Source organism: Nerophis ophidion, linkage group LG13, assembly GCF_033978795.1.
Source record: "Nerophis ophidion isolate RoL-2023_Sa linkage group LG13, RoL_Noph_v1.0, whole genome shotgun sequence".
NCBI classification, from domain to species: Eukaryota; Metazoa; Chordata; class Actinopteri; order Syngnathiformes; family Syngnathidae; genus Nerophis; species Nerophis ophidion.
In genome coordinates this window covers 34,597,529-34,622,526 of record NC_084623.1, presented here as the reverse complement: position 1 = coordinate 34,622,526, position 24,998 = coordinate 34,597,529, and the positions used below count along the sequence as shown (strand labels likewise).

The following is a 24,998-nucleotide window of genomic DNA, read 5'->3' as shown; positions in this document are numbered from 1 at the left end:
CATGAATCCTGAAAAATAGCACGTGTCCGCCTCTGTAGTTCGTGCTGACTCTGTAGTCAATAAGCTTCTTCTTTTTCACTATCTTCTTGTTATAGGACATTGATCCTCCGCTGTTGCCATTTCTAATATAAAGTAGTGTAAAGTAGTTACTCATATCCGTCAGTAAACTTGCCATGAAAGCGCTAAAGCATACCGATGTCGTGAGTTCCACTGCCGTCCTTGCACGCTACACCGGTACAACAAAGATGACGGCAAGAAGACGCCGCCGAAGGTGACCCACTTAATAAGACCGCCCACAAAACGGCGCATTCCGGAAGCGACTGTCAGAAAGCGGCTCGAAGATGTGAATTATATTTAGTGAAGTGAATTATATTTATATAGCACTTTTCTCTAGTGACTCAAAGTGCTTTTACATTGTGAAACCCAATATCTACATCGCTCTGAAGACGCACTGCTGATTGGCTGTTACATTGCTCTGAATACGCACTGCTGATTGGCTTTGTATTTAACCAATCAGATGGTTGTGTGGGCGGGACAATGTTTGCTGCTGAGACAGAGGCAGGAAGCAGAGCAGCTTGTGAAGACTTCTGCTTACAAACTCGTTCGGTACGCCCGCGTGCCGAACCGAAACTCCAGTACCGAAATGGTTTAATACAAATACACGTACTGTTACACCCCTAATATATATATATATATATATATATATTAAAGGCCTACTGAAACCCACTACTACCCACCACACATTCTGATAGTTTATACATCAATGATGAAATATTAACATTGCAACACATGCCAATACAGCCTTTTTAGTTTACTGAATTGCAATTTTAAATTTCCCGGGAGTTTTGTCTTGAAAACGTCGTGTAATGATGACGTGTACGCGTGACGTCACGAGATTTTAGGAAGTGTGAGCGCTACGCACACACACAGGTAAAAGTCGTCTGCTTTAACGGCATAATTACACAGTATTTTGGACATCTGTGTTGCTGAATCTTTTGCAATTTGTTCAATTAATATTGGAGAATTCACAGTAGAAAGATGGAGTTGGGAAGCTTTAGCCACACAAACACACGGTGATTACTTGTTTAAAATTCCCGGAGGTGAAAATTTACTATGGATCAGAGCGCGGTCAAGCGAACATGAATCTAGACCAAATGTCAACCAGCAGGTTTCGGTGAGAAAATTGTGGTTAAAAAGTCCGTTCTTACCGGATAAAAGCTGAGCTTGTGTCGTCCATGAAGCTGCCGTCGACTCGCCTGAGACACTGCGCGTCAACACTTGGCCGTGGACACACCCCTCCGACTATCAGGTAATATTAAACTCACTAAAACACTAGCAACACAATAGAAAGATAAGTGATTTCCCAGAATTATCCTAGTAAATGTGTTTAAAAACATCGGAATACGTCCCAATGCTCTCGTGTTTTTTTTTTTTCTAGTCAGTCGCTATCAATATCCTCAAACACGAATCTTTCATCCTCGCTCAAATTAATGGGGAAATTGTCGTTTTCTCGGTCCGAATAACTGTTTTTGTTGGAGACTCCCATTAAAATCAATGTGAATATATGAGGAGCCATCAACATGTGACGTCATCGTCTGCGACTTCCGGTAAAGGCGAGGCTTTTTCAGGAAGTACCAAAAGTGGCGAACTTTATCGGCGATTTTCTTTACTAAATCCTTTCAGCAAAAATATGGCAATATCACAAAATGATCAAATATGACACATAGAATGGACCTGCTATTCCCATTTGAATAAGAAAATCTCATTTCAGTAGGCCTTTAAGTCAACAGATACAACACGTTTTACACTCTTGAAAAGACAATTAAATAGGACATATTCTTCTGTAAAGATTTCCTTCCCCCCCCCAAAAAAATCACTTGTATAATTATAGAATATTTAATTGACTATATCAAGCGGGTGAGAAAAAATTCATAGTAGGACATTTCACTATGTGCTCACGGACACTGGTGTATGTCAGTGTGGTACAAGGCTTCAGATGAAATAACTGCAGCGGTATATCTGTTAAAAGTTTGGGAACCGCCAAAATAAAGCATGAGACTTACGTCAAATTAATCCACACAGTCAAAATAATGGCATGCCATTTAATTGATGCGATTGTTCTTCCGTGTGCAATAGAGACATCAGGGGAAAAATGATTAGCGTGCAAACAGTAGAGCCAGCAAAGACATGCTGTCGTGGGAATAAGGTGCCTAATATAAGGACACTTAAGATTTAATAAGAAGACAACGCATAGACTTGTTCTATATGGAAGTTATCAAATGACTTGTGATCTGGAGCGACAGCATATAGAAAATTATATTAAGTGAAAATAAAATGAACTTCCTTGGATGTGTGGGGTGCAGTTTGCCCCCTGTAATGGTCAGGGAAACACTAATAAAGGGATTACATAAACCAACTTTCAAAATGAATGCAAGTCAGCAAGAGGTGGCGTATGGAGTGGTTATCGTGCCAAATCATGGTACCAAAGAAGAGTCCCAGCCGAGTGTGTCCTAAGTGGCATTTTATTTTATTATGAAACTAGAAAAGCACTCAGAGACTGCAGCCCTTCACCAGGCCCTACCTCCCAATAATAAAAAAGACCTGAATCCAGACAGTGGTCTGGATCACCTCTTTAATGTAATCACTAGTTCCTTATCCCATTTCTGACATTTCCTGAAAGTTTGATTAAAATGTGCCCATAACCTTTTGAGGTATGTATAACGGAATGAAATAATAAAAACACTTAAGTGTAGCCTCTTGTCAGTCATCCATTGTTGTAGCGGTCTAGCATGCAAGGACGGGAGTGAAATAAGTGTTAAAAGATGGAGCTAACTGTTTGACATTCAGGCTTTACTTAAATCAATAACGGAGCAGCATCTCCTCATCCGGCCGCCTTAACAACAAAGAGCCACTGCCTAAACTAAAGTCTTAAAAAAAAACAAAAAAAAAAAACATGTTTTGTCCTGGCAAATCATATAGATGATGTAGATGCCCATATTGGCTGTTCAGATTTACTTTACAAAAGAGAAATATAGGATGTTGTCTTATTTGTATTGAACTTTATTAAATGTATTCATATTATAATCTAATGGTAAACTAAAGTCTTAACAAGCTGCTACGCTTTGTACTGCCTCTGCCTCTGTCAGTACGTCTCTGCAGCACCCAGCATTGTCCCACCCACACAACCATCTGATTGGTTTCACACAAAACGGTAACAGCCAATCAGCAGTGCGTATTCAGAGCGCATGTAACAGCCAATTAGAAGTGCTTATTCAGAGCGGTAACAGCTAATCACTAGTGAGTATTCAGAGCTCATGGAGTCAGTGCTCACGGCAGAGGCAGGCAGAGGAGAGACGGTGCGGCTTAGCAGAAAGGTGTTTAGCAGATGAGCATAATGCAGCGGACTCTCCCTAAAGGATAATAAACACCTGCCACTCAACTACTAGTAACATCCCTATGAGCCTGTTGACGTTCCAGAAATATAAGCGGGAGCTCAGCTCGCTCGCAGTCCTTGACGTGAAGGCTAATTAGCTTTTAGCGTAACGTTAGCTCATTTTGCGGTGTGTGTGTGTTACGAACAGCAAAGCCCTGTCTGTCTGAGAAAAAGACAAGCATTATTGACCTAGTTAACAACTAAGTTATTTCATTTTTACCCTTTTCTGTGTTGAAACAGCAAAAAATGACATTATGTTGAATGAAGAGTTTCTGTCTCTGATAGTTGATATAATAATGTAACTGCATCATAAAGCCTACATGAACATGGTGTTCAGGGATGAATAGTCTCTCCTATAGCTATTGTACTATTTTTTTCCGCTATAGTTATATTAATCATTAGTAATGTAACAGCATAGTTTTGAATGGCAGGGTCCCTGCTATCAAATGTTGATAAAAATATAACATTTACATAATTAAGATTAACTACCAGCTTCCCAAATGCTGTAAGAAGTTTAGCCGGATGAGTTGAGCTTATGTCAGCATGTGGCCCCACTTTTACCTCTTTTTTTCAAACGCTTATTGCAAACGCTCATTAATAGTAAGTCATTAATTAGACTTAGTAAATATTGACTTACTAAGACAAAATAATGACATACTTAGTATCTCATGTAACTAGGACTGTTTTGTGTTTTGTTTCTACTTTACGGAAATTTTTTTGCCATATATATCGTAAATTGCCATTCAACCAAAAATTGTAGGCTTCTTCACGCAGTGAAGCTGGCCTACTTCACCAAAGTCTGTAGTGTATTGCCCCCCCCCCCCCAGGCAGCGATGAGATAGAGACATGACAGGTGATGGTGGCGACAGTCCAAATTACACTGTGCCTTCCCGTCTGTCCGCCTGTCCCGGGTGACTACTCCTTCCCCGTCCGTCCGCCTGACCCAGGCCGCGCCCCCTTCTCCCTTGAGAGACACCAACTTAACTAACAAATATTCTGGGGGATACAATATATATATATATATATATATATATATATATATATATATATATATATATATATATATATATATATATATATATTATCATCAGTTGTCACAATGAATTGAGCTCCATACAAATGGACGTGGAATTTGTCCACTAAAGCCCACTTGAGTGCCAAAAACTCAATCTGAAGCACTGGATACTTATGTTCAGATGTACTAAGCTTCTGGCTTGCAAATGCGACAGGGCGTGGACCTTGTGGGTGATCTTGGTTCAGGACAGCTCCCAATCGGTGCAGGTTGGCATCTACATGAAGTACCTAGTGCTTGGTCGGATCAGCAAAAGCCAGCATTGGTGCATTGGTGAGGAAATTGATGACCCTTTGGAAAGCCTCTGGGACATACTTCCTTGTCTTTTAAGTTGGGTGATATCCTTTGCACATTTCAGTGAGTGGTCAAACAAACAATCAATCAATCAAAGTTTATTTAAATAGCTCTTAATCACAATGATGGAGTAGTTACTCAGTCATAGCCCCAGAACCCCAAAAATGACTGCAGGGAAGGGAGGTCAGTTGGTTTATTCCACAGAGCTGCTGCTTCCACTTTTGCTGGGTCTGTGGCAATGCCAAACAATGTGTCCTACATAGGTGACATGTGAACAACAAAACTGGCACTTGTCAAGCGACAACTTAAGAACTTCTTTGGTAAGGCGGGTTAAGACTGAGTAGTTTTTTGTTATGTTCCTCCAAGGTTCTGCAAAAATGATATGATCTTTAAAGTAAATAATTACTTTAATGATGCGCATGTCTCCTACTGCTTTCTCCATAAGCTGTTGATGTTGCAGGAGCCCCTGTGACTCCCTGTGGCATCCTTTCAAATTGGTAAAATCCAAAAGGACATACAGAGGCGGTTTTCTCTTTGTCCTCTTTTGCCATTGGGATTTGGTAAAACCTACTGTTCAAGTCCAAGACTGGAAACCATTTACTGCCAGACAAGCAGTCTAAAGCATCATCAATTCTTGCCACACTGTATTACTCTAGGATGGTTCGACTGTTCAGAGTCCGGTAGTCAACACACATCCGAAGTTGACCATTCTTCTTACGTGCAAAGACAATGGACTCCTTGACTCTGTTATAATTCCTGCAGCCAGCAGTCCCTGGAGGTGAAGATCATCCAAATCAGCTGGGGCTATACGCATGGCTCGCTCCCTGAAGGGAGAGTTGTCACTCACACGGATATGATGCTCCACCCCCTTGGCCAAGCCAACATCCCACTCCTTGGTAAAAAATAAAGTGGAATATAGGGCAAGCTTTTGGATGAGTCTCACTTTCCACTCTTTGCTCATAGGGGAATCCCTGAAAGTCAAATAGGGAGCAGCTTGACTTTTACGGTTTTGGATGTCAGTCACCATGTCAGCCAGGTAAAGGTGAGCCACTACAGTGCCCATGTAATGGCAGTAGGCTTTAAGGATTCATTACACAGGAGTACCAAGAACATGTTTTTGTCCAACTTCTTGGAGAATAACACTGTTGGCTTGACTAGTACACTGAGAGGAAACGCATGGGCGTGAGCACATTCGGTTATGAGTATGCCATCTTTTATGTCCCTTTGATCTGTAACTTTGCAGACAGCAATTTGCTCGGTGCCTGCTGGAATGATTAATAGACCAGGTCCAATCCACTTGACATCAACCACACGTACTTGTTGTTATTGTACTTTGCATGCATTGCACTTGGAGCCTGTAGGTTTCTTGTATCTTGGAAATGGGCTTTTACAGAGTGGACATTTATTCCTCCCTTTTTGTTTGGATTGAGGGGTCGGAGTGTCCGGACATTTGTACCGATCAGAACCGGTATGTATCGGAACAACGTGGGTCAGGATACACCAGGGCTAGAGCAGACCTGGGTTTGACTTTATTTGACTTTTTATGAAGGTCAACCTCAATTTGAATGTAGCTTCTGTACGGGTAACTGTTCTCTGATGCGCTCAGGCCCCAGATGGCTATACCAGTCACAGGGATCATGGGAATGTGTGACAAGTGTTCCTTGTATCAGCTGTTAAAAATGATCGTCACTTGCAAGCCACTAGTTTAGATGGCGCCCCCTGTGACTGATGTCTTTGCGTTGTCCTCCCAACAACAACTGTTTTTTATTTATTATCGTTCTAATTTGCATTTTAAATGCAAAGTTATTGCACACAACAGTGAGATATAACAGAGATGCACTTCTGGACATCGGAAAAGCTCACTATGAGCTCACTTATAGTCTGACGGACTTCAACTATCTGCTACGACAAGACCCAGCTAACCACAGCCAGACCAAAACAACAACAAGGCATCAAGGCAAGAGAGCGGGGCTACATGCTGGACTAAAGACTAGAGCTACACGACCACCACTACCTAGCCTGCTTCTAGCTAACGTGCGCTCACTCGACAACAAGCTGGATGAGCTGAGAACCAGGATTACATCCCAGCGTGAACTGAGAGAATGCTGTGCTCTTATTTTCACGGAAACCTGGCTTTCGCATAGCATCCCAGACTCTGCCATCCAGCTAGCAATGCACATAGTCTACCGTGGAGACCGGACAATGGCTTCAAGAAAGGCGAGAGGCGCCGGCGTCTGTGTTTACGTGAGTAACAGCTGGTGCTTGGACGTACAGGTGGTTGAAAGACACTGCTCGGACAACATTGAGTTTTTGATGGTGAAATTCAGACCCTTTTACCTGCCAAGGGAGTTCAGTGGAGTGTTTATACTGTCTGTTTACATCCTGCCACGGGCGGACTCCACAACAGCGCTGGGGCTGCTGGATGACGTCATCAGTAAACAAGAGACTGCACACCCTGATGCTGCGTTCACAGTAGCTGGGGATTGTAACCATCGCAACCTACAGAGTGTACTCCCAAAATACCATCACTATGTGAACTTTCCTACGAGAGACAAAAACACTCTGGACCAGATGTACAGGTGTAGCCTAGGGGTCACAAATAGCCAACCCTCAGTGAACAATCTCCAACGTACAGTTCTGAGGAGAAGAAACCCACGGAAGGCAGCCGGCTCAGACAACTTCCCTGGCCGGGCCCTCAGGGTCTGTTCATCAGAGCTGCCTGACGTACTTGCTGATATATACAACTTGTCACTAGCACAAGCTGTTGTGCCCACCTGCTTCAAGAACACCACCATCGTGCCCCTGCCAAAGAAAAACACTGTGACCCGTCTGAATGACTATCACCCAGTTGCTCTCATCCCAATAGCGATGAAGTGCTTTGAGAGGATAGTCATGTCACCCATCAAGAAGACCATCCCAGACACACTGGACCCTCTACAGTTTATCTTCCAGCAGAACCGGTCCACTGAAGATGCAGTCAACAACGTCATCCACACCAACGTCACCCACTCGGAGGGCAAGGACTGACTACAGCTCTGCTTTTAACACGGTCATCCCACAAAAATTCACTGCTAAACTCCTCACAGTTGGAGTGACTGTTCTCTGTGACTGGGTGCTAAACTTTCTCACAAACCGCCCCCAGTCAGTCAGAGTCGGCAACCAGACATCAGTCACAAAGGTTCTAAGCACAGTGACCCCCCAAGTCTGCGTGCTGAGCCCCCTGTTGTACACCCTCTTCACACACAACTGTGTGGCCTCCCAGAACAACACCAGTATCATCAAGTTTGCAGATGAGACCAAGGTCGTCCGACAACGTGCAGAAGGGAGGTAGCAGAACTGGTGGTCTGGTTTAGGGCTGGGCGATATATCGATATGCTCAATATACCGCGGGTTTGTTTCTGTGCGATATAGAAAATGACTATATTGTGATATTTTGAGTATACGTTCTCACGCGGTTGCTTTTAGCTGCTGGCATTACACTACTGACTCTTCTTCACTCTTTATTGTCTCTCCTCACAGACAGCAAGTGCACCTTCGTACATACGTCACATACGTATACGCCCTCGCGGAGCAGAGAGGTAACAACATGGGTAACGTTAGCTGTGATACTAGCGGAGCCGTGCGAGTGGAAATAAGAGACAGGGAAGGTGCGAATCTGGTAACAAATGAAGGAAGAATTAATTCCTGGCGGTTATTTGGCTTCAAGTCGGAATATGTCGAAAAGCGTTGCTACAAAAAGTAGCATTACTGCCAATATGTAGCATCATTTGAAAAGTCATCCGCTAGAGAATGTAGAGTGCTTATTCCGCATATCAACATATCCATTCGGTGCCACACGCCCACACTATCAAAATGTAGAGGCAAACATTTCCAGATCAACACCGTATGAAAAAAAACTAGTCATTAACAAAAGGACATAATGTAAGCAGTAACCTCCCACATAGCGAAGGACGAACACTATTTGATTTCCTATTATGCAGCTAATTTTTATTTGACAGTTATTGAAATATCTTGTGTGATATTATGCACAAAAGTGCACTTTATTTGTTTTAAACTACTGTAGTGGCGTTCTGTACAAAAAATACACTTTCATTTTGTGTTGTTTTGGTGTCATTTTAGTGACATCATGCACAAAAGTGCACTAATAGCTTGTTTTAAAATGTCTCTGACACTCTTGCACTTTCTGTTTTGGAAATGACATGAATGTTTGTGCCACTGCTTAATAAATACAGTTTTGGTAAATAGGCTTAGTTGTGAGTTCCCTCTCTGCATGAAAGTTTAAAATAACAATATATTAATGAAGGATGAACAATAATGTTTTAATGTAGACACATAGAATCATCATACTGGTGTGATTATACGTATCAAGTGTTTATTCAAGGCTAAGGCAAAATATTGAGATATATATCGTGTATCGCGATTTGGCCTGAAAATATCGAGATATATAAAAAAGGCCATATCGCCCAGTCCTAGCCTGGTCTCAGGATAATAATCTCTCCTTGAACACAGACAAGACCAACGAGAGGATTATTGACCTACGGAGAAGGAGTGCACAGTACACACCATTGTACATAGGGGAGAAAGAGGTGGACAGCGTGAAAACCTTTAAATTCCTCAGGACCCACATCAGCGAGGACCTCACCTGGGGTCACAACACCCAACAAACAATAAAGAAAGCCCAGCAGCGACTGTACTTGCTCAGAAGGCTAAGAAAATTTGGCATGTCACCCAAAATGTTTAGCAACTTCTATAGAAGTACAGTTGAGAGTGTCCTTACCAGCTCAAACACGGTCTGGTATGGAAACTGCACTGCTAAGGACAGAAAGGCACTCCACTGAGTGATTAAAACTGCTTGGTACATATTAGGAGCACCCTTCCCCCCACTACAGGACATGTACTCTACCAGGGTCACCAGGACAGCACACAAAATCATAAAGGACAGCACACACCCCCAGCAGTCTCTTTAGCCTCCTACTATCAGGCATATGATACAGAGCCTGAAAGTCAATCAATCAATCAATGTTTATATAGCCCTAAATCACAAATGTCTCAAAGGACTGTACAAACCATTACGACTACGACATCCTCGGAAGAACCCACAAAAGGGCAAGGAAAACTCACACCCAGTGGGCAGGGAGAATTCACATCCAGTGGGACGCCAGTAACAATGCTGACTATGAGAAACCTTGGAGAGGACCTCAGAAGTGGGCAACCCCCCCCTTTGACGACAACGCGCGTAGCTTCCACGCCTGCCACGGCGTCGACGACGTGCCCACCTCCCCATTAACCACGGACGTGGCCTCTCCCTGGTCGCCCGCCTTGCCAAGTGCAGCCAACTCCCCGTCGGCCATTTATGTGGCCATTCCCGGGTCACCCGCCCAACCAAGTGCAGCGGCGTTCACTGGGTCGCCAGACCGGTGCACTCGCCACCGCCACTTGACTTGTCCTCGGTGGATTCGGGGACACTTGGTCTGGCGGCCCACCGCCAAGTCGCCACCCGCCCATCCAACCCCCCCGCCCTCCCATGACTCTTGGTCTTGCTTTGTTTTTTGGTGTTTGGACATCTGGGATCTGTCCTTAAGAGGGGGGTTCTGTCATGATCTGTGGTCGAGATCATGTTTTGTTTAATTATGTTCTGTTCCTTTTGGACTCAATTAGTTCCTGTTTTTGTGCACCATTGCTTGTTTTAGTTACCATGGTGACCTATTAGTTTCACTTGCCTCATGTGTTCGGTACACAGCTGCTCTAATTAAGAGACTTGTATTTAAGCATGTCTTTGCCAGTTAGTCGGCCTGGCTTCATTGTTTGTCACACGTTTTCCAAGTAATTTTTTGTTCCATGCCAAGTTTAAGCTTTACGTACCCAAAGTGTGTGGGCTCTATTGATAACCTCACTAACAATTTTAACTACACCCTGCGCGAAACCATTGATAGTATAGCACCACTGAAGTTAGAAACGGCTCCAAAAAGGCATACCCCATGGTTTACAGAAGAAATTAGAGCTCATAAATGATCATGTAGAAAGCTGGAACGCAAAGGGCGCACGACTAAACTTTAGGTGCACCATCAAGCATGGAGTGATAGTTTAATAACTTATAAACGCATGCTTACCTTAGCTAAAGCTAAATATTACTCAAATCTCATCCGCCATAATAAAAACAATCCTAAATTTTTGTTTAGTACAGTAGCATCGCTAACCCAACAACGGACTCCTTCCAGTAGCTCCACCCACTCTGCAGATGACTTTATGAATTTTTTTTAATAAGAAAATGTAACTAATTAGAAAGGAGATTAAAAACAATGCGTCCCAGCTAAAACTGGGTTCTATTAACACAGATACGACTGTATATACGCCGGATACTGCCCTCCAAAATAGTTTCTCTTGTTTTGATGAAATAACATTAGAAGATTTGTTACAACGTGTAAATGGATTAAAACAAACAACATGCTTACTTGACCCACTTACTGGGAAACCTATCAAGGAGCTCTTTGTATTATTAAGTCCATCAGTGCTAAACATTATAAACGTATCACTCTCCTCTGGCACTGTTCCCCTAGCGTTCAAAAAAGCGGTTATTCATCCTCTCCTTAAAAAAACCTAAGCTCGATCCTGACCTCATGGTAAACTACCGGCCGGGGTCTCACCTTCCCTTTATTTCGAAAATCCTCGAAAAAACTGTTGCAGAGCAGCTAAATGAACATTTAGCATCTAACAATCTATGTGAAACATTTCAATCTGGTTTCAGGGCAAAACACTTTACGGAGACAGCCCTTGCAAAAATGACTAATGATCTTTTGCTAACGATAGATTCTGATGCGTCATCTATGTGGCTGCTCCTCGATCTTAGCGCTGCTTTCGATACCGTCGATCATAATATTTTATTAGAGCGTATCAAAACACAAGTTGGTATGTCAGACTTAGCCCTGTCTTGGTTTAACTCTTACCTTACTGACAGGATGCAGTGCGTTTCCCATAACAATGTGACCTCGGACTATGTTAAGGTAACGTGTGGAGTTCCCCAGGGTTCGGTCCTTGGCCCTGCACTCTTCAGCATGTACATGCTGCCACTAGGCGACATCATACGCAAATACGGTGTTAGCTTTCACTGTTATGTTGATGACACCCAACTCTACATGCCCCTAAAACACGCCGGATTGTCAGCTGGAGGTGTGTCTTAATGAAATTAAACAATGGATGTCCGCCAACTTTTTGCAATTCAACGCCAAAAAAACTAAAATGCTGATTATCGGTCCTGCTAGACACCGACCTCTATTTAATAATACAACTTTAACATTGGACAACCAAACAATTAAACAAGGCGACTCGGTGAAGAATCTGGGTATTATCTTTGACCCAATTCTCTCGTTTGAGTTACACATCAAAAGCTTTACTAAAACGGCCTTTCTTCATCTCCGTAATATTGCAAAAATTCGCTCCATTTTGTCCACTAACGACGCTGAGATCATTATCCATGCGTTTGTTACGTCTCGCCTCGATTACTGTAACGTATTATTTTCGGGTCTCCCCATGTCTACCATTAAACGATTAAAGCTGGTACAAAATGCGGCTGCTAGACTTTTGACAAGAACAAGAAAGTTTGATCATATTACGCCTATACTGGCTCACTTGCACTGGCTTCCTGTGCACTTAAGATGTGACTTTAAGGTTTTGCTACTTACGTATAAAATACTACACGGTCTAGCTCCAACCTATTTTGCCGATTGTATTGTACCATATGTCCCGGCAATAAATCTGCGTTCAAAGGACTCCGGTTCATTAGTGATTCCCAGAGCCCAAATAAGTCTGGGGTCTATAGAGCATTTTCCATTCGGGCTCAGTACTCTGGAATGCCCTCCCGGTAACAGTTTGAGATTCCACCTCAGTAGAAGCTTTTAAGTCTCACATTAAAACTCATTTGTATACTCTAGCCTTTAAATAGACCCCCTTTTTAGACCAGTTGATCTGCCGTTCCTTTTCTACGTCACCCCCTCCCTTTTGGAGGGGGGGACCGCTCGCCTGTGTATCGGTTGGGGACATCTTTGCGCTGCTGATCCGCCTACGCTTGGGGTGGTTTCCTGCTGACTACACTTTGGACGGGACTCTCGCTATTATATTGGATCCACTTTGGACTGGACTCTCACGGTTGTGTTGGATCCACTATGGATTGAATTTTCTCACGGTTGTGTTGGATTCACTATGGATTGAACTTTCACAGTATAATGTTAGACCCGCTCGACATCCATTGCTTTTGGTTCCACTTGGGGGGGGGGGGGGTTGCCCACATATGCCGTCCTTTCGAAGGTTTCTCATAGTCATCATTTTCGACGTGCCACTAGGGTTAGTTTTTCCTTGCCCTTATGTGGGCTCTACCAAGGATGTCGTTGTGGCTTGTGCAGCTTTTTGAGACACTTGTGATTGAGGGCTATATAAATAAACATTTATTGACATTGATTGATTAGGCACACTTGCCTTTTTGTTGTTTGCTGTACGCGGTGGACTGCCTGTATTTTGGTAGTTGGGTGATTTGTGTTAAATAAATCAAATCCTACCTTCACGCCTTCGCTCGGAGCCATCAGTCTTGCATTCCTGGGAGAACAATTCTCGCATAAAGATGCGACCTCGCCTTGACAAATTGGAGTACACACACAGTCACGTGTACTCACGACTCCCCGATTCGATCACGACATTGCAGTTCGGTTGTCGAAAACATGGAGTGTGTTGCAGTGTCTTACAGGAATGTTTAGTAATCCCTGAAACGTTTGGTAATCCTGGTGGGAAGTTTTGAGTGCGGCAAAATTTTGTGTGCGTAAAACTCTCCAAGCGAATAGGCAGTGACCTCCGTCAGTCGAACTAGAAGGCAGCACTAGCCACTCGTAGCTAGCTAGCTAGTTGTCCCTGTTGAGTCTCCCTTGCGAAGCTTTAGTCCAAACCATTCGTGTAGATCTGCACAACAACTGACCAAGGAAAGTGGTTAGTAGAAGGTTCTTCTACTAACCACTTTCCTTGGTCAGTTATTTTCTTGATTTCGAACCAGTTTGCTTAACTCTACCGGAACACCGATGCCTGCACTTCTTCCTCCCTCTTCATCTCCCCTTTCTGGTCTCAAGTCCCATCCCCTCCCGTCTACCTGCCAATCCCAATTGACAGCTTGGGCTGACTAGGTGTAGGAACCAATGACAGGCAAGAAAACAATATTACAACAATATTGCATCATCTTCAACACACACTTTTTTACAATCCATCCATCCATCCATTTCCTACCGCTTTTCCCGTTTGGGATCGCGGGGGGGCTGGAGCCTATCTCAGCTGCATTCGGGCGGGAGACTGGGTACCTCATCACGGGACCAACACAGATAGACAACATTCATACTCACATTCACACACTAGGGCCAATTTAGTGTTGCCAATCAACCTATCCCCAGGTGCATGTCTTTGGAGGTGGGAGGAAGCCAGAGTACCCGGAGGGAACCCATGCAGTCACGGGGAAAACATGCAAACCCCACACAGTAAGATCCCGAGCGCATCATTTACACCAGGGGTCTCAGACACGCGGCTCGCGGGCCAATTTCTGCCCGCAAGACATTATTCTGCGGCCCCCACCTTAATATGAAAGTTTAATGTTAGTGCGGCCCACAAGTTTTATAAGAATGTCGCATTACAGTATTGTGTGCGAAGCTAAAGCAATCTACCAATCACGTGTGGTATATGGCTCTCGACAATAGTGAGGGCGTGCAGTGATGGCACTGCCTTTAGCGTCCTCTACAACCTGTCATCGCGCCCGCTTTTTCTCCATACAAACAGCGCGCTGGCCCAGGTACATATTGCATATAGTATGCGGCTTCCAAAGGCACACGCGAGTGATTGCTAGACATACTTGCTCAATAGCCATACAGGTCACACTGAGGGTGGTCGTATAAACAACTTTCACACTGTTACAAATATGCGCCACACTGTGAACCCACGCCAAACAAGAATGACAAACACATTTCGGGAGAAAATATGCACCGTAACACAACATAATTACAACAGAACAAATACCCAGAATCCTTTGCAGCCCTAACTATTCCGGGTTACAATATACACCCCCGTTACCCCCCAACCCCGCCCACACAGAGCCTATCTTACACCATAAAGAACAGAGTTAAATACTATTAAGTCACCCATATATAATACAGTAATTGCTGGCTTTTATCACAATTATATATATATGATTGTAGCTGAGATAGGCGCCAGCGCCCCCCCGCGTCCCAAAAGGGAATAAGCGGTAGAAAATGGATGGATGGATATATATATATATATATATATATATATATATATATATATATATATATATATATATATATATATATATATATATATATATATATATATATATATATATATATATCCGACGTTGTGTGTGTCAAGGGGTTGTTTGTTTTCTACAAACCCCGTTTCCATTTGAGTTGGGAAATTGTGTTAGATGTAAATATAAACGGAATACATTCATTTTCATTTTCTACCGCTTATTCCCTTTGGGGTCACTGGGGACGCTGGCGCTTATCTCAGCAACAATCGGGCGGAACCTCATCGCAGGGGCCAACACAGATAGACAGACAACATTCACACTCACATTCACACACTAGGGCCAATTTAGTGTTGCCAATCAACCTATCCCCAGGTGCATGTCTTTGGAAGTGGGAGGACGCCGGAGTACCCAGAGGGAACCCACGCATTCACGGGGAGAACATGCAAACTCCACACAGAAAAATTCCGAGCCTGGGATTGAAGCCAGGACTGCAGGACCTTCGTTTAGTGAGGCAGACGCACTAACCCCTCTGCCACTTGAAGCCCAAAACGGAATACAATGATTTGCAAATCATTTTCAACCCATATTCAGTTGGATATGCTACAAAGACAACATATTTGATGTTCAAACTGATAAAAAAAAATGTTGTTTGCAAATAATCATTAACTTTAGAATTTGATGCCAGCAACAATTGACAAAGAAGTTGGGAAAGGATGGCAATAAATACTGATAAGGTTGAGCAATGCTCATCAAACACTTATTTCAAACATCCCACAGGTGTGCAGGCTAATTGGGAACAGGTGGGTCCCATGATTGGGTATAAAAGCAGCTTCCATGAAATGCTAAGTAATTCACAAACAAGGATGGGGCGAGGGTCACCACTTTGTAAGCAAATTGTCGAACAGCTTTAGAACAACATTTCTCAACGAGCTATTGCAAGATATTTAGGGATTTTACCATCTATGGTCCGTAAAATCATCAGAAGGTTCAGAGAATCTGGACAAATCACTGCACGTAAGCGATGATATTACGGACCTTTGACCCCTCGGGTGGTACTGCATCAAAAACCGACATCAGTGTGTAAAGGATATCACCACATTGGCCCAGGAACACTTCATAAAACCACTGTCAGGAACTACAGTGGGTTGCTACATCTGTAAGTGCAAGTTAAAACTCTACTATGCAAAGCAAAACCCAGTTATCAACAATACCCAGAAAAACCACAGGCTTCGCTGGGCCCGAGATCATCTATGATGGACTGATGCAAAGTGGAAAAGTGTGGTTTGACGAGTCCACATTTCAAATTATATTTGGAAACTGTGGACGTGGTGTCCTCCGGAACAAAGAGGAAAATAACCATTCGGATTGTTATTGCGCAAAGTTCGAAAGCCAGCATCTGTGATTGTATGGGGGTGTATTAATGCCCAAGGAATGGGTAACTTACACATCTGTGAAGGCACCATTAATGCTGAATGGTCCATACAGGTTTTGGAGCAACATATGTTGTCATCCAAGCAACGTTATCATGGACTCCCCTGTTTATTTCAACAAGACAATGCCAAGCCACGTGTTTCAACAGCGTGGCTTCGTAATAAAAGAGTGCGGGTATTTTCCTGGCCCGCCTGCAGTCCAGACCTGTTTCCCATCGAAAATGTGTGGCGCATTATGAAGCGTAAAATACAACAGCGGAGACCCTGGACTGTTGAACGACTGAAGCTTTACATTAAACAAGAATGGTAAAGAATTCCACTTTCAAAGCTTCAACAATTAGTTTCCTCAGTTCCCAAATGTTTATTGAGTGTTGTTAAAAGAAAAGGTAATATAACACTGTGGTTAACATGCCCTTTCCCAATTATTTTGGCACGTGTTGCAGCTATGAAATTTTAAGTTAACTACTATTTGCAAAAAATAAAATAAAGTTTATGAGTTTGAACATCATATATCTTATCTTTGTAGTGCATTCAATTTAATATGAGTTGAGAAGGATTTGTAAATCATTGTATTCTGTTTATATTTACATCTAACAGAATTTCCCAACTCATATGAAAACGGGGTTTGTGTGTAGTTGCCCAGTGTCCAGGGTCTGTGTGTGCGCTTTTCTGCTGTATAAGTTACCCTCAGATATCAGAAGCTGTCATTTTCAGTAAATAGCCATTCATCACGCATGCCATTCTCTGTGATGGAACCCAATCCAATCCATTATCCATATGCAGGTTGTGCACTCACACGCGTGCATGTGTGTGTGTGTGTGTGTGTGTGTGTGTGTGTGTGTGTGTGCGTGTGTGTGTGTGTGTGTGTGTGTGTGCAAGTGCTTGCGTGCGTTTGTGCGTGTGCTGTATTTGGCTGTATGTAGGAACGTGTGGTTGCCATAATTTCTTTTATGTTTGAAGAGCTGTGACATGAGGGAAGATACAATATTTTAAAAGCAGTGGAGAGTTGGAAAGACGGAAGGCATACATCTGAATCTTGTAATCCAATAATGTGTACATTGTAATCAATAAGGCAGAGGCACAATATGCTCATCCATTAAGAACAAGAAACTGATATCATAAATAGACCCTTACTAATATAGCCAGTTGCAGATCATGCATGTTTGAAAAAGATGAGTTTTTGTGAAAAGTTGTATAAAAGTGGTAAGAGTGGTAGAAAAATTGTCCAAAAAAACTGTTATGTACGTGAGGGGTGGAAGGAGACGACACCACGAGGGAGATCAGGTTATCAAGTTTATTGCAACCTTTGATGAATGTGTGGGCGGTGTATGCTACTCTAAGTGTTTGGTGCAGGACTATGTATAGAAGCACTTAAGTCCCATCATAAAACTAATTTGTATACTCTGGCCTTTAAATAGACCCCCCTTTTAGACCAGTGGATCTGCCGTTTCTTTTCTGTTCTGCCTCCCTCTCCTTCGTGAAGAGGGAGGGCACAGATTCGGTAACCACAGATGAGCACTAGCTGTCCAAAGTCGGGAGCCAGGGTGGACCACTCCTCTGTGCATCAGTTGGGGATGTCTCTGGGCTGCTGACCTGTCTCTGTTCAAGATGATCTCCTGCTGGCACCAATATGGACTGGACTCTCACTATTATGTTAGATTCACTATAGACTGGACTCTCACAATATTATGCTAGATCAGGGGTGTCCACTCTTTTTCTGAAGACAAGCTACTTTTCAATTGACCAAGTCAAAGGAATCTACTTCATTCATATACATAATTTATATTTAATTATTTATGAAAGAGACATTTTTGTTAACACATTTAAGGTGTTTAATGATAACACAAGCATGTTTAACACATATAGATTCCTTTGTTTCATGAAGACAAGAATATAAATTGGTGTATTACCTGATTTTGATGACTTGCATTTATTTGGAATCAGACTGTAGTGCTGATAACGTCCACACTTTCGAATGGAGGAGAAAAAAAGTCCTCTTTTCTGTCCAATACCAAATGAAAGTGGTTAGTTTTTGCCATCTTATTTGTCCAGCTTCCATACTCGTTTTTATACATTTTTCAAGAAATACATCTGCGGCAAACTCCTTAGCTTGCTAACTTGTGCACGCTAGCTTTCCGAGACTTTTATTTTGTTAGCGTAGGCAGGATGAAGCAGGGCTTTTATTATGAAGACAGCAACTGTGCAGTCTGTTTTTAGGGTTTTGACAGCAGGTACGGCGCGAGAGTGTTAAAATAGAAAGTGTTTTTTGCCCTCCTCTCGGTCATGTTCTTTTAATAATGATCTGACAGCAGCCAGCGACATCTCAGAAGACCTTCCGGTGCCGTGAATATCAATCAAGTGATGAAAGTGACGTCGTAGTAAAGATTGATGATCACAAATTTTTAGGTCTATTTTTTTAATGCTTGGTTTGCGATTGACTGACACACCCTCCACGTTCGACCGGTAGCTCGCGATCAACGTACTGGGCATCCCTGTGCTAGATCCACTCAACGTCCATTGCACCGGTCGCCCAGGTGGGGACTCTCCACATTTGCGGTCCCCTCCAAGGTTTCTCATTGTCATCCCATTGGGTTTAGTTTTTTCTTGCCCTGATGTGGGATCTGAACCGAGGATGTTGTTGTGGCTTGTGCAGCCCTTTGAGACACCTGTGATTTAGGGCTATATAGTAAACATTGATAGATTGATTGATATGTGTGATCTTAACCATGTGAATATTACCAAGGGATGTTGTAAGTGCATGTTGGATGAATTTTTTGGAAGTCCAGAATAGCGAGGCAAAGAGGGGGTCAGTAGGCAGGCAGGTAGTCGGAGGCAGGAGATAAGCGACAAGGTCCGTGTTGAAGCGGGGGTCGAGGATCGAAGGAGGTAGTTCAAGGTCCGGATGGAGGTCGAGGCACAGAGCTCGAGCACACGGAACAGGATGGATACCGCGGGAAAAACAAGGGACATGAGACGAGTAAAACAAGGAGAACGAGAGGAGAATGAGTACACGGGAGGGTAGCCAGAGACTTAATGCTTATTGCAAGGAGTTAACGATGTTCCGTCGTAGGCTCCAAGGGTCCACTGGTCTTTATGCTGCCGACTTGACCATTACCATGTGCGCTGATTGCCGATAGTCTGCAGCAGTGTCGTTGCGTGGGAGTGAAGTGCCTGGCGCGTGTAGGGGCGTGTCCTGGCGTACTGCCAGCCTGAGTGCTAAAGGAACTTGCTGCGGGAGAATTGCGGTTCGAGACCGTGCCATGACAGTACACCCCTCCTTAGGTGAGGCACCCGACAAGCGTCTGGGAGTCCCCAGGTTGGAGCGGTAGAAATCCTCAAGAACAGAGGGGTCGGCAAGTTATGAGGCCGGCACCCAAGACCTGTCGTCCAGTCCATATCCCTCCCAGTTGACCAAGTACACGAGCCCCCTACCCTGTCGACGGACCCTAAAGATTTCTTTAACCGTCCAGTCCGAGTCACCATCTTCCAAAAACCTAGGAGGGGGGGCTTGATTTGAGACCTGGGGACCACAGGGTGTCGCTTGATCGAGGGTGGGAGAGCCAGTTTTACAGATGCCGGGTTGATAATTGAAACAAAGGGGTAGGGACCAACAAAACGGTGTGCTAACTTTTTGGATGGTACCTGAAGGCTGAGGTCTTTGACAAGCAACAACACAAGTTGTCCCGACTGATGGGAACGAGCCGGGATATGACGCTTCTTGGCGCTGCGGGACATCCTTTCTGATGCTCTCACCAGTGCAGCACGGGCAAATCTCCACACCCTGTGACACCTCCTGATGTGGGCCCTAGTTGAGGGTACCACAATCTCTAGTTTCTGCTGGGGAAACATGGGAGGTTGATAGCCCAAGGAACATTCAAAGGGAGACATATCGGTGGGGTAGCTCTTCATGACCTTGTAGGAATACTCCACCCAAGGAATAAACTTGGTCCAGGAAGTGGGCTGGCGTTATGCAACAAACGGAGCATGGTCTCAAGGCTCTGGTTGGCCCTCTCGGCCTGTCCGTTGCTTTGCGGGCGGTATCCGGACGTGAGGCTGACCGAGGCCCCAATTCCCTTACAGGACGCTCTCCATACCTAGAGGGAAACTGAGGGCCTCAATCAGACACAATATCCATATTGCTTGGCGACGTGTAAAGTGAGGAGGTCTGCCGTCTCGGAGGAGGAAGGCTGTTTGCGGAGCGGAATGAAGTGGGTTGCCTTGGACAATCGGTCAACGATGGTAAGTATGGTATTGTTACCTCGTGAGACAAGAAAACCCGTAACGAAGTCCAATGCAATGTGCGACCATGGACATTGCATTGCATGAATAGGCAATAGGCATAGGAGGCCAGCCGGAGGTCGGTGGGATGACTTGCTGCGGACACAAGTAGTACAAGCAGCTCTGAACTCACGTGTGTCTGATGCCATTAACGGCCACCAAAACTGTCTTCGAAAGAAGGATAGGGTCTGTTGGAAACCCGGATGGCAGAAGAACAGGCTGGAATGCGCCCAATCCAGGACCCGGGATCGAAGTTCACGGTGGACGAACAACTTGTCGGGCGGACTGTCCCCAGGTCCTGGGCAGAAATGAACGGCGTTCTTAACCAGATCCTCTACCTTCCAGGATACCATCCCCACAATACGAGTCGGCGGGATGATGGTTTCGGGGGTAGACGGGGTAGTGTTCTCCGCCATGTGCACTCTAGAAAGTGCGTCCACTTTCTGATTTTTGGATCTAGGTTTGTAAGATAGCAAGTAGTCGAAACGAGAGAATTGCTGCCATCTTGCTTGACGGTTGTTGATCTCACGAGTAGACCGGATGGCGAGAATATTGTTGTGATCTGTCAGGATCTGGAACGGGTGCTTTGCTCCTTCTAACCAGTGTCTCCATTCCTATAACGCCTCGTGGACAGCCAACAGCTGTCTGTTACCAGCATCGTCATTCAGTTCTGCTGGAGATAGTCGCCTGAAGAAAAATGCGCAAGGGTGAAGCAGATTGTCAATTTTGGAACGCTGAGAGAGGATGGCACCTATCCCCGAATCCGAAGCGTCCACCTCGACCAAAAAAGGACAGTCCCTGTCCTCGTGGACGAGGACGGACGCAGAGACAAAACTGGTCTTGAGTCCTCTGAAGGCTCTGTTGGCATCGGGAGAACACACAAAGTTAATCTTGGACGAAGTGAGAGCGTTGAGAGGTGCGGCGATCCGACTGAAGTTGCAAATGAACCTCCTGTAGAAGCCCGCGAATCCCAAGAACCTCCAGAGTTCCGTCCTGCATGCGAGTTGTAGCCAGTCCACCACAGCCCTGACTTCTCGGGATCGGCCCTGACATGGCCCCTCTCAACGATGAATCCAAGAAAATCCACCGATGAAGCGTGAAAACAACACTTCTCCGCCTTGAAAAAAAGCCTGTTCTCAAGGAGCCATTGAAGGACGAGGTGGACATGCTGCTGGTACTCCTGCGGGTTGCGTGAAAAGAGGAGGTTGTCAATCAGGTAGACCGCGACAAACTGGTCCATCATGTCGCGAAGGATGTCGTTGACCAAAGTCTGAAAGAGGGCAGGAGCGTTGGTCAGGCCGAAGGGCATGACCTTATACTCGTAGTGTCCAAAGTGAGTGTGATAGGCCGTCTTCCATTCAGCGCCGTTCTTAATCCGGACCAGGTGGTAAGCGTTACATAGGTCCAGCTTGGTGAAAATGGTGGCGGGAGCCAGGGGTTCAAAGGAGGCATTACGCAGGGGTAGAAGGTACTTGTTTTTGATGGTGATGTTATTGAGATGTTGGTAGTCAATACAAGGCCTCAATGACCCTTCCTTCTTCAAAAAAGAAACCCTCTGCCACAGGAGATCTTGACGGGATGATGATTCCAGACGCCAGAGACTCTGTAATGTACTCCTTCATGGCCTCCTTCTCAGGAAGAGACGGGTTGTACAGGCGGCGGGAAGGAAGGGAGGTGTCGGGAAGCAGCTTGATAGAGCAGTCATGTGGTCTATGAGGTGGAAGGGATTGAGCGCGTTCCTTACTGAAAACCTCAATGTGAGGTCTTGGAATCGATGCCAGATCAGCCTGATGGTTACTGGTTCTGGTAAGTCTGCTAGGAGATGAAGCTGCCTTGAGGCAATTTGCGTGGCAAAGGGTGCTCCCTGCCACGATCTTGCCAGAAGTCCAGGAGACATGCGGGTCGTGCTGCTTCAGCCATGATCTTCCCTGAACCACCAGGGCGACAGGTGCTTCCAGCACCCAGAAGCAAATAGTCTCTAGATGGTTCCCCGACAGGGTAAGTAGCAGGGGCTCGGTGTGATGTCTGATGGGGCCCAACGGATGCCCATATAGGGCTTGACCAGGAAGGTCCTTGTCCAAGGACACCAAGGAGATCCCGTTCTGTTGGGCAAACCCAAGGTCCATCAGCCTCTCGTCTCCCCCGGAGTCCAGATAAGCCTCCACTCCCACCTTTCTGGTGCTCCATGCCAACGTGGCGGGAAACCGAATGCCCGGGTTCTTCTGTTCTTGAGTAAGCCGTGTGTGGCTCACCAGGATCCCCCTTGCTGGTGATCCTGGTCTTTTTGCTTCGCATGGCAGCTGTGGATAATGTGTCCCGCACAACCGCAATAGAGACAGACGCTGCCTTAGTCTTATCTTCCTCTCCTCCGTCGCCAGACGGGTTCTTCCCACCTGCATGGGCTCGGGCGCTGTCATCACTTCTGAAAACTGTGAAGGTTGTTCTCCGTAGGTTTGAAAGGCGGGGTGGGCTAGCGCTTTAGGAGGTCGCCTGGCGGCTCCACAGGCTCTCTCAGTAGCTCACTCCAACAGTCTCTGATCATACTTTGAGGGCCAAGTCAATGAGGGCCCTAGAGGTGGTGGGTCTATCCTTCAACAGACCGTTCTTTATCTCCTCCGTGAGTCTCTGACAAAACGCACTCTGGAGGGCCCTGTCGTTCCAGCCGCTGTCTGCCGCAATTGTCTGTAACTTGAGGGTGTAATACGCCACCGAGTACATTCCCTGCTGGATGATGTGCAGGCATCCCGCGGCATCTCTCCCAATTCCCCCTTCCTTGGGGTGGTCAAAGACGGCCAGGAACTCGTCTCGAAAAGCCGCGTAGTCCGTGCCTAAGCCAACAGAATTATCCAAGGCCGCTGTGGCCCACTTGAGAGCAGGTCCGGCAAGCAACAAAAAAAATTACGCAATTCTGGCTCCATTAGAAGAGTAACGCGAGAGTTGGTGCAAAAAAATGAAGTCCCATTGCACCAAAAACCCTCTCCAGAGTTCAAAATCGCCCTATGAGGGTTTGGGGCTACAGATCTTGGGTTTTCGGTCTTTGGTAGAGCTTCTAGGTACCTGGGCAGATGTGGCGCACCAATTTGTCCTTGATTGGGGCCTAGGTTGTCAAGTTTGGTATATAGCTAGGTGAAAGTCTTCTCCAAGTTGTCTTTCAACGTCTCAAAACAAGTCTGGTGCTTCCTCAGCACAGCACACATGACATCGATCTCTGGGGTTCTGGAGGTCCGGGACTGGGGAGTAGAACTCCCGTTGCCGTCTGGTTCCAACATGGTTGGCCGGAACGTACTGTTATGTACGCGATTGGGGAAAGGAGATGACACCACAAAGCAGATCAGATTACCAGGTTTATTGCAAACTTTGATGAATGTGTGGGCAATGTAAGCTACTCTTAGTGCTTTGTGCAGGACTATGTGTGATCTTAACCATGTGAATATTACCAAGGGATGTTGTAAGTGCGTGTTGGATTCATCCGACAAGCACTTACAACATCCCTTGGTAATATTCACATGGTTCAGATGGTTGCAAAGCGATGAGGTCCGTGTCAAGCGGGGGTCAAGGATCGAAGGAGGAAATCTAAGGTCCGGAATGTCTGGAGGGTGGTCGGGGCACGGAGCTCAAGCACATGGAACAGGATAGATACTGCGGGAAGAACAAGGGACATGAAACGAGGAAAACAAGGAGGACGAGAGGAGAGCGAGTACACAGGAGGGTAGCCAGAGAATTAATGCTTACTGCAAGGAGTTCACAATGTTCCGGCATAGGCTCCAAGGGTCCACTGGTCTTTATGCTGCCAACTTGATTATCACCAAGTGCGCTGATTGCCGACAGTCTGCAGCTGTGTCGTTGCGTGGGCGTGAAGCGCCCGGCGCGTGCAGGGGCGTGTCCTGGCATACTGCCAGCCTGAGTGCTGGAGAAGCTTGCTGTGAGAGAACTGCGGGTTTGAGACTGCGCCGTGACATTAACAATTGTGACTCAGTTTTCAAACGTCAGTCATTGATTATTGTATGATTCTGGCAGCAATTTAAAGGCCTACTACAACCACTACAACCAACCACGCAGTCTGATAGTTTATATATCAATGATGAAATCTTAAAATTGCAACACATGCCAATATTGCCGGTTTAGTTTACTAAATTGCAATTTTAAATGTCCCGCGAGGTATCCTGTTGAAAACATCGCGGAATGATGACGCGTATGATGACG

The 24,998-nt window shown here is 45.1% G+C and overlaps 1 protein-coding gene across 1 annotated transcript in view; it reads left to right on the top strand.

Annotated features, from left to right (window-relative positions):
• LOC133564483 (endothelin-converting enzyme-like 1) overlaps positions 1–24,998 on the top strand; it is a 203,421-nt gene that overhangs the window by 7,805 nt on the left and 170,618 nt on the right. The gene's annotated exons all lie outside the window — the stretch shown is intronic.